General features: G+C 36.3%; 1 pseudogene; it reads right to left on the bottom strand.

Moving 5' to 3' along the window:
• Nucleotides 1–6,227: 6,227 nt before the first annotated feature.
• LOC127704538 (uncharacterized) lies at nt 6,228–8,787 on the bottom strand (annotated as a pseudogene).
• Between the last annotated feature and the right edge of the window lie 442 nt (nt 8,788–9,229).

Genomic DNA, 9,229 nt, shown 5'->3' with positions numbered 1-9,229 from the left:
ATGTATACCAACAGCAGTATAAATGTGTACTGGCTAACAATTACAGATTTATACCAACAGCACGACAAATATGTAATGGCTAACAATTACAGATGTATACCAACAGCAAGACAAATGTGTACTGGCTAACAATTACAGATGTATACAAACAGCAGTATAAATGTGTACTGGCCAACAAATACAGATGTATACAAACAACAGAATAAAGGTGTGCCGGGTAATAAATACAAATGTATACAAACACCAGGATAAAGGTGTACTGGCTAACAAATAGTGATGTTTACCACCAACAGGATCAATGTGTACTGACCAAAAAATACAAATGTATACCAACAGCAGGATAAAGCTGTGTTGGCCAACAAATACAAATGTACACCAACATCAGGATAACGGTGTTCTGGCCAACAAATACAAATGTACACCAACATCAGGATAACGGTGTTCTGACCAACAAATACAAATGTAAACCAACAACAGGATAACAGTGAACTGGTCGACAAATACAAATTTATATCAACAGCAGGATAAATGTGTACTGGCCAACAAGTACTGATGTATACCAATAGTAGGATAATGGTGTACAAACCAACAAATACTGATGTATGCCCACAGTATGATAACGGTGTACTGGCCAACATATACTGGTGTATACCAATAGCAGGATAACGGTGTACTTGCTAAAAAATACTAATGAATATCAGCAGTATGATAACGGTGTACTGGCCACCAAGTACAGATGTATACCAGAAGAAGTATACAGGTGTTATGACCTGAAATACAAATATGTACCAACAGCAGGATAACGATGTACTGACTAACAAATACAAATGCTAAAAGCAGCAGGATAAAGTTGTACTGACCATCACATACAGATGCATCCAACAGCAGGATAACGGTGTACTGGCTAACAAATACTGATGTATACCAATAGCAGGTTAAAGGCGTATTGAGCATCAAATACTGATGTATATACCATCAGCAGCATAAAGATGAATTGACCACCAAATACTGATGTATACCAATAGCAGGTTAAAGGCGTACTGATCAACAAATACTGATATATACCATCATCAGCATAAAGATGAATTGACCAATAAATACTGATGTATACCATCAGCAGCATAAAAGTGTACTGACCACCAAATGCTGAAATATATACCATCAACAGGATAAAGGTGAACTGACCAACACATACTGATGTATATACCATCAACAGGATATAGGTAAACTGACCACCAAATGCAAATGCATATACCAACAGCAGGATAAAGGTGTACTGGCCAACAAATGCTGAAGTATATACCAATAGCAGTATAAAAGTGTACTGACCAAGAAATGGTGAAATATATACCATCAACAGGATAAAGGTGAAATGGCCAACAAATGCTGCAGTATATACCAACAGCAGGATAAAAGTGTACTGACAAATAAATACAAATGTATACCAACAGTAGGATATAGCGGTGTGCTGACCAACTAATACAAATAAATATACCAGCGGCAGGATAAAGGTGTACTAACCAACAAATACTGATGTATACCAACAGCAGGATACAGGTGTACTGACCAACAAATACAGATGTATACCAACAGCAGGGTAAAGGTATACTGGCTAGCAAATACTGATGTATATATCAACAGCAGGATAAAGGTGTATTGGCTAGCAAATATTAAGTTATATATCAACAGCAGGATACAGGTGTACTGACCAACAAATACAGATGTATACAAACAACAGAATAAAGGTGTGCCGGGTAATAAATACAAATGTACACCAACATCAGGATAAAGCTGTACTGGCCAACAAATACAAATGTACACCAACATCAGGATAACGGTGTTCTGGCCAACAAATACAAATGTACACCAACATCAGGATAACGATGTTCTGACCAACAAATACGAATGTAAACCAACAACAGGATAACGGTGAACTGGTCGACAAATACAAATGTATATCAACAGCAGGATAAATGTGTACTGGCCAACACATACTGATGAATACCAATAGTAGGATAACGGTGTACTAACCAACAAATACTGATGGATGCCCACAGTATGATAACGGTGTACTGGCCAACATATACTAATGAATATCAGCAGTATGATAACGGTGTACTGGCCACCAAGTACAGATGTATACCAGAAGCAGGATACAAGTGTTATGACCTACAAATACAAATATGTACCAACAGCAGGATAACGATGTACTGAATAACAAATACAAATGCTAGAAGCAGCAGGATAAAGGTGTACTGACCAACACATACAGATGCATCCAACAGCAGGATAACGGTGTACTGGCTAACAAATACTGATGTATATCAACAGCAGGTTAAAGGCGTATTGAGCAACAAATACTGATGTATATACCATCAGCAGCATAAAGATGAATTGACCACCAAATACAAATGTATACCATCAGCAGGATAAAAGTGTACTGATCAACAAATACTGATATATACCATCATCAGCATAAAGATGAATTGACCAACAAATACGGATGTATACCATCAGCAGCATAAAGGTGTACTGACCACCAAATGTTGAAATATATATCATCAACAGGATAAAGGTGTACTGACCACCAAATGCTGAAATATATATCATCAACAGGATAAAAGTGAACTGACCAACAAATACTGATGTATATACCATCAACAGGATAAAGGTGAACTGACCACCAAAAATGCAAATGCATATACCAACAGCAGGATAAAAATGAACTGACCAACAAATGCTGAAGCATATACCAACAGCAGGATAAAAGTGTACTCACAAATAAATACAAATGTATACCAACAGTAGGATATAGCGGTGTGCTGACCAACTAATACAAATTAATATACCAGCGGCAGGATACATGTGTACTAACCAACAAATACTGATGTATACCAACAGCAGGATAAAGGTGTACCGGCTAGCAAATACTGATGTATACCACCAGCAGGATAAAGGTGTACTGACCAACAAATACTGATGTTTACCACCAGTAGGTGTACTGACCAACAAATACTAATGTATACCAACAGCAGGGGTAAAGGTGTACTGGCTAGCAAATACTGATGTGTACCACCAGCAAGATAAAGGTGTACTGACCAACAAATACTGATGTATACCACCAGCAGGATAAAGGTGAACTGACCAACAAATACTGATGTATACCAACAGTAGGATAAAGTGTACCGGCTAGCAAATACTGATGTATACCACCAGCAGGATAAAGGTGTACTGACCAACAAATACTGATGTATACCACAAGCAGGATTAAGGTGTACTGACCAACAAAACTGATGTATACCACCAGCAGGTGTACTGACGAACAAATACTGATGTATACCAACAGCAGGGTAAAGGTGTACCGGCTAGCAAATACTGATGTATACCACTAGCAGGATAAAGGTGAACTGACCAACAAATACTGATGTATACCACCAGCAGGATAAAGGTGAACTGACCAACAAATACTGATGTATACCAGCAGCAGGATAAAGGTGAACTGACCAACAAATACTGATGTATACCAACAGCAGGATAAATGTGTACCGGCTAGCAAATACTGATGTATACCACCAGCAGGATGAAGGTGTACTGACCAACAAATACTGATGTATACTAACAGCAGGATGAAGGTGAACTGACCAACAAATGCTGATGTATACCAACAGCAGGATAAAGGTGTACTGACCAACAAATACTGATGTATACCAACAGCAGGATAAATGTGTACCGCCTAGCAAATACTGATGTATACCACCAGCAGGATGAAGGTGTACTGACCAACAAATACTGATGTATACTAACAGCAGGATGAAGGTGAACTGACCAACAAATGCTGATGTATACCAACAGCAGGATAAAGGTGTACTGACCAACAAATACTGATGTATACCAACAGCAGGATAAATGTGTACCGGCTAGCAAATACTGATGTATACCACCAGCAGGATGAAGGTGTACTGACCAACAAATACTGATGTATACTAACAGCAGGATGAAGGTGAACTGACCAACAAATGCTGATGTATACCAACAGCAGGATAAAGGTGTACGGACCAACATATACTGATGTATACCAACAGCAGGATAAAGGTGTACCGGCTAGCAAATACTGATGTATACCACCAGCAGGATAAAGGTGAACTGACCAACAAATGCTGAAATACATACCATCAATAGGATAAAAGTGAACTGACCAACAAATACTGATGTATATACCATCAACAGGATAAAGGTGAACTGACCACCAAATGCAAATGCATATACCAACAGCAGAATAAAAGTGAACTGACCAACAAATGCTAAAGTATATACCAACAGCAGTATAAAAGTGTACTGACCAAGAAATGGTGAAATATATACCATCAACAGGATAAAGGTGAACTGACCAACACATACTGATGTATATACCATCAACAGGATAAAGGTGTACTGACCAATAAATGCTAAAGTAGGATATACCCGTGTGCTGACCAACTAATACAAATAAATATACCAGCGGCAGGATACTGACCAACAAATACTGATGTACACCAACAGCAGGATAAAGGTTTACTGGCTAGCAAATACTGATCTATATATCAACAGCAGGATAAAGGTGTACTGACCAACAAATACAGATGTATACCAACAGCAGGGTAAAGGTGTTCTGGCTAGCAAATACTGATGAATATTCCAACAGCAGGATAAAGGTATAGTGACAAACAAATACAGATGTTTACCAACAGCAGGATAAAGGTGTGTTGACTAACAAATACAGATGTATACCAACACAAGGATCAAGGTGTACTTACCATCAAATATGATGCATACCAACAGCAGGTGTACTGACCACCAAATACTGATGCATATGAACAGTAGGATGAAGGTGTTTTGACCTACAAATACGAATGTATACCAACAGCAGGATAGGAGTGAACTCATGACCAATAAATATTAATGTATACCAGTACCAGGATAAAGGTGTACTGGCTAACAAATACTTATGCTTACCAACAGCGGCGCAAAAAATATAGATTTATTCTAATAGAAGCGATACTGGTTTTCTGACAAACAAAGACAAATATATACCAATTGAGGTATTATGGTGTACTAAGCAAGAAATGCAGATGTTTACCAAAAGCAAGCAATACCATTAAAAGCTTCAACGATAAGAACTCCAATGAAAACCTGTAATGATTTGTACTACCGTTAGAGAGTAAACATATCCTACATTGCATGCGGCACCAGTTGTATTGTCGCCTCGTCCATAGATTTACCAAATGTGCATTATTTCTGATTTTGACAATACGACTGACTTCTAGTTAATTTTGGGTAATGCACGAAAGAAGGAGACACACCCGGTCTTGCTCATCTTGGAATTATGATTTGTGTTCACTCGGTATTGTATCTTTTTAATGGATTTTTGATATTTGAAAATCAATAAACTACTGTTACCTCTAATGTTTTGCCCATCTGTCAAAGCTGTTAACGAAACAATATCGATTGCAGTTGATACATTTTTTTTTAATCGTTTTCTATACATTAAATTCAATCCGTCTTTCCTAAAGGTTTATCTTGAAACGAATTGTATGTATTCCACTTTTATGGTTTTATTAGTTAGTTGTCTTATTGATATATCTATTAATTTCATATTTATTATCAAAAAGCAGAATAACAAAAATACCGAACTCCAAGGAAAATTCAAAACGGAAAGTACTCTAACAAATGGCAAACTTAAAAGCTCAAACACAGCAAACGAATGGAAAACAACTATCATATTCATGACTTGGTACAGCCATCTCCTTATCTAGAAAATGGTGGATTAAACCTGGTTTTATAGCTAGCTAAACCTCTCACTTGTATGACAGTCAAAAAATTACAAGTATTTCATGTTGCTCACATATGCACCACTTAGAATGAAAACAGTTTTCTTTTAAAAGAAACGGTAAAACAAAATATTGTGCCCATTTCCAAAATACTACTGAGGTTAGATGCGTATTATTATTGTTTTTAAACAATTTTTATAGAAAGTAAGTATTGGTCTCTTTAATTCAAGTAAATAATCAAAATCAGTCAAATATTTTCCAACAAAATACTAGGTGTTTCAGTTCTAAGAATTTTAAGACTACAGACAAAATCAAGTAGCATATATTACTAGCTAGCACATTGAGAGATCGAAATTGAATGCCAATTGCCTACCTTCGACTCAAACAACAATATATACATATATTAAAAGACACACCAAATGAAATTTTACAGTTTTATTTGTGTTCAAGAAAGAACTACAAAAGCAATACAAATACTTGTGAGTGAGCATCGTGCTTTGATTTTTCTCAAAATATTAAATCTTCATAAACGCTTCGTATCATTTATTGACTTCGAGTCTATTTTTTAGTTCATATCTCGAGGAAGAATTTAAACAATGATTCAAGAGTACATGTATGCTGTCTTCGGCATTTCATATTAACACAATCAGTTGCTATTGTGGGATCGATCTTTTGAAGTTTAAAGGCACTTTCTGTGGACGATGGATGGACCGGATTAGTCATATTCCTGTTTACTAATCCACATTTGTTGGAAGGTGGAAAGTGAAGCCAAGATAGAACCACCAATCCACACAGAATATTTTCTTTCTGCATACGGTTGGCAATACATGGATACATGGTCGAACCACCAGAAAGTACAGTATTAGCATACAAATCTTTACGAATATCGACATCACATTTCATGATACTGTTGAATGTCGTTTCATGGATACCTGCGGCTTCCATACCAAAGAAAGATGGTTGGAAAATTGCCTCTGGACATCTGAATCTTTCGTTGCCGATTGTGATAACCTGTCCGTCAGGTAATTCATAGCTTTTCTCTAATGATGATGATGAAGCAGCTGTGGACATTTCTGTTTCAAAGTCTAATGCTACATAGCACAATTTTTCTTTAATGTCTCTAACGATTTCTCTTTCGGCTGTGGTTGTGAAGGAATATCCACGTTCTGTCAGAATTTTCATAAGGTAGTCTGCGAGGTCACGTCCGGCAAGGTCCAACCACATAATAGCGTGAGGAAGGACATAACCTTCATAGATGGGTACGGTATGGGTAACGCCATCACCAGAGTCCAACACAATACCAGTTGTACGACCAGTAGCGTGTAGAGACAATACTGCCTGGTTAGCAACATACATAGCTGGAGAGTTGAAGGTTTCGAACATAATCTGTGTCATCTTTTCTCTGTTGGCCTAAGGGTTGAGGGGAGCCTCTGTCAATAAAACAGGGTGTTCTTCTGGTGCCACACGAAGATCGTTGCAACAAGTATGATGCCAAATTTTCTCAATATCGTCCCAGTTTGTGACAATGCCGTGTTCTATTGGATATTTCAGTGTGAGAATTCCTTTTTTGCTTTGGGCTTCATCACCGACGTAGCTGTCTTTCTGTCCCATACCAACCATTACACCCTGAAAACCACAAAACGTGCATCTTAATTTTAATTGCATCCAATGTCAGTTGCATTTTATCGGGTTTATCATTCACCCCAACCATTAACCCTAAAATATTATTTTATCACTTTGGCTGCTACCATGTCTACCAACAAGCTGTTGGCAGTTATATTCAAATTTCCCTTTCGTGTTCATGTTGGAATTTTGAGATCAAAGGAATACCTTGATACCAGGTAAGTTTCTGATGTACATATTCATACGTAATTTGAAGTTTGAAGTGTGCGTCAAGTTACGCCATCGTCCTTCTTGCAAACTTGTGCAGTGCATTCAAGACTCCTGGCAAGATTTGATTTGGCGCTAATTCTTACATGTACTACATACAGATATTAACTCAGTGATTAACAATTGTTTATTGTGTTTGGTATTGATGCTAAGGTTCTGCATGTTTGTATTAAATTTTCTTGTAACCATTCACCCAATTGATTATTCTCACAAAATGTGCCAACTTTTGTCATAAATTGGACAACATTTTGGTTAAGAAGACAATTTCAGTTTTATTTAAATTAGTCCCAATCAAAATAAAAATATCTATTTTTTTAAACGGATCGGTTCCACTAGCAACACGTGATTAATGCCATTATCTCACGTGGTTACCCATAGAAAGGTATGTTCCGCGTTTTTCATTTGTTTATTCATAAAATGTATATTCCACCTAATTGTGTGGTACAATATAAGGATTGTTCCTTGTTTTGCAGTTTTACACATAAAAAGGTTAAATTTAGTTAAGTTTGAGGTTGAAACGCTTTTATGTCTGGTATAAGAGAAACAAAAATTGATAAAAAAAAAAAAACAACAACAAAATTAGAATATGAGGGTATATGTAGGCTTGAGTGGCAAAGATATTTGTTATCAAAAAGATACATACGTTGGCGTGTCTAACGCTATTCCAGTAAAAATAATCTCCAAATATGGGCACCTGTAACGTTAACCGCCAAAATGCATTGAAAGTACTAGTTTCTTACTATACCTTACAATTTTGAAATGATTTGTTATGACACATAAATAAAATTATTACAACGAATATTGAAGAATACAAAAAATCTATAAAAAGGCCGAATAAACAACAGCATTTTTTTGCTTTCAACTTAGTAGTTGCGATCTAAATTAATTAATTTCCCATATAAACGTAAAGCTTAATTGTTTATAAGGTCATTATTTATAAAATATAAAGTTGGAAATTTTTTACCAACCTGATGTCTGGGTCTTCCAACAATTGATGGAAATACAGCTTTTGGAGCATCATCTCCAGCAAATCCAGCTTTACACATTCCTGATCCATTATCGATTACCAACGAGGCTACGTTTGATGAGATTTTTTTCTAATTCATTTGTTTTTTGTAACCTGTCTGGTCTTATCACAGGGATCGACTGTGCAGATTTCAAAATTCACCCTAGTTTTATTCACCTGTTTTCATCTTTGCATCTTGGGATAGAAAGCTATTTGTTACTATATATGGCAATTCAGAATGAATATTTTGCATAAAAGTATCGGAAAGGTTTATAGTTTAATAGACCGTTGAACCTGTTAAAGTCATACGTCATGTTTATTGATGCATTTCTTTTACCTTCTGAATATTTATAATGATCTCACACTTAGTTCTAGAATACACACGTATTTATACAATTTGTTAGTGAACCATCTTTTTTAAGTTTGTTTTCATTTAAATTCAACAAATGTGAAAGATAAGAGTATGATAAATCGTTGATTTATTTTGTATGATTACGGTGACTCCAACATTCTTTGAATGGATGGT

The sequence above is a fragment of the Mytilus californianus genome, unplaced genomic scaffold (assembly GCF_021869535.1).
Source record: "Mytilus californianus isolate M0D057914Y unplaced genomic scaffold, xbMytCali1.0.p SCAF_6, whole genome shotgun sequence".
Classification (NCBI taxonomy): Eukaryota; Metazoa; Mollusca; class Bivalvia; order Mytilida; family Mytilidae; genus Mytilus; species Mytilus californianus.
This window is presented reverse-complemented; position numbering and strand designations above follow the sequence as displayed.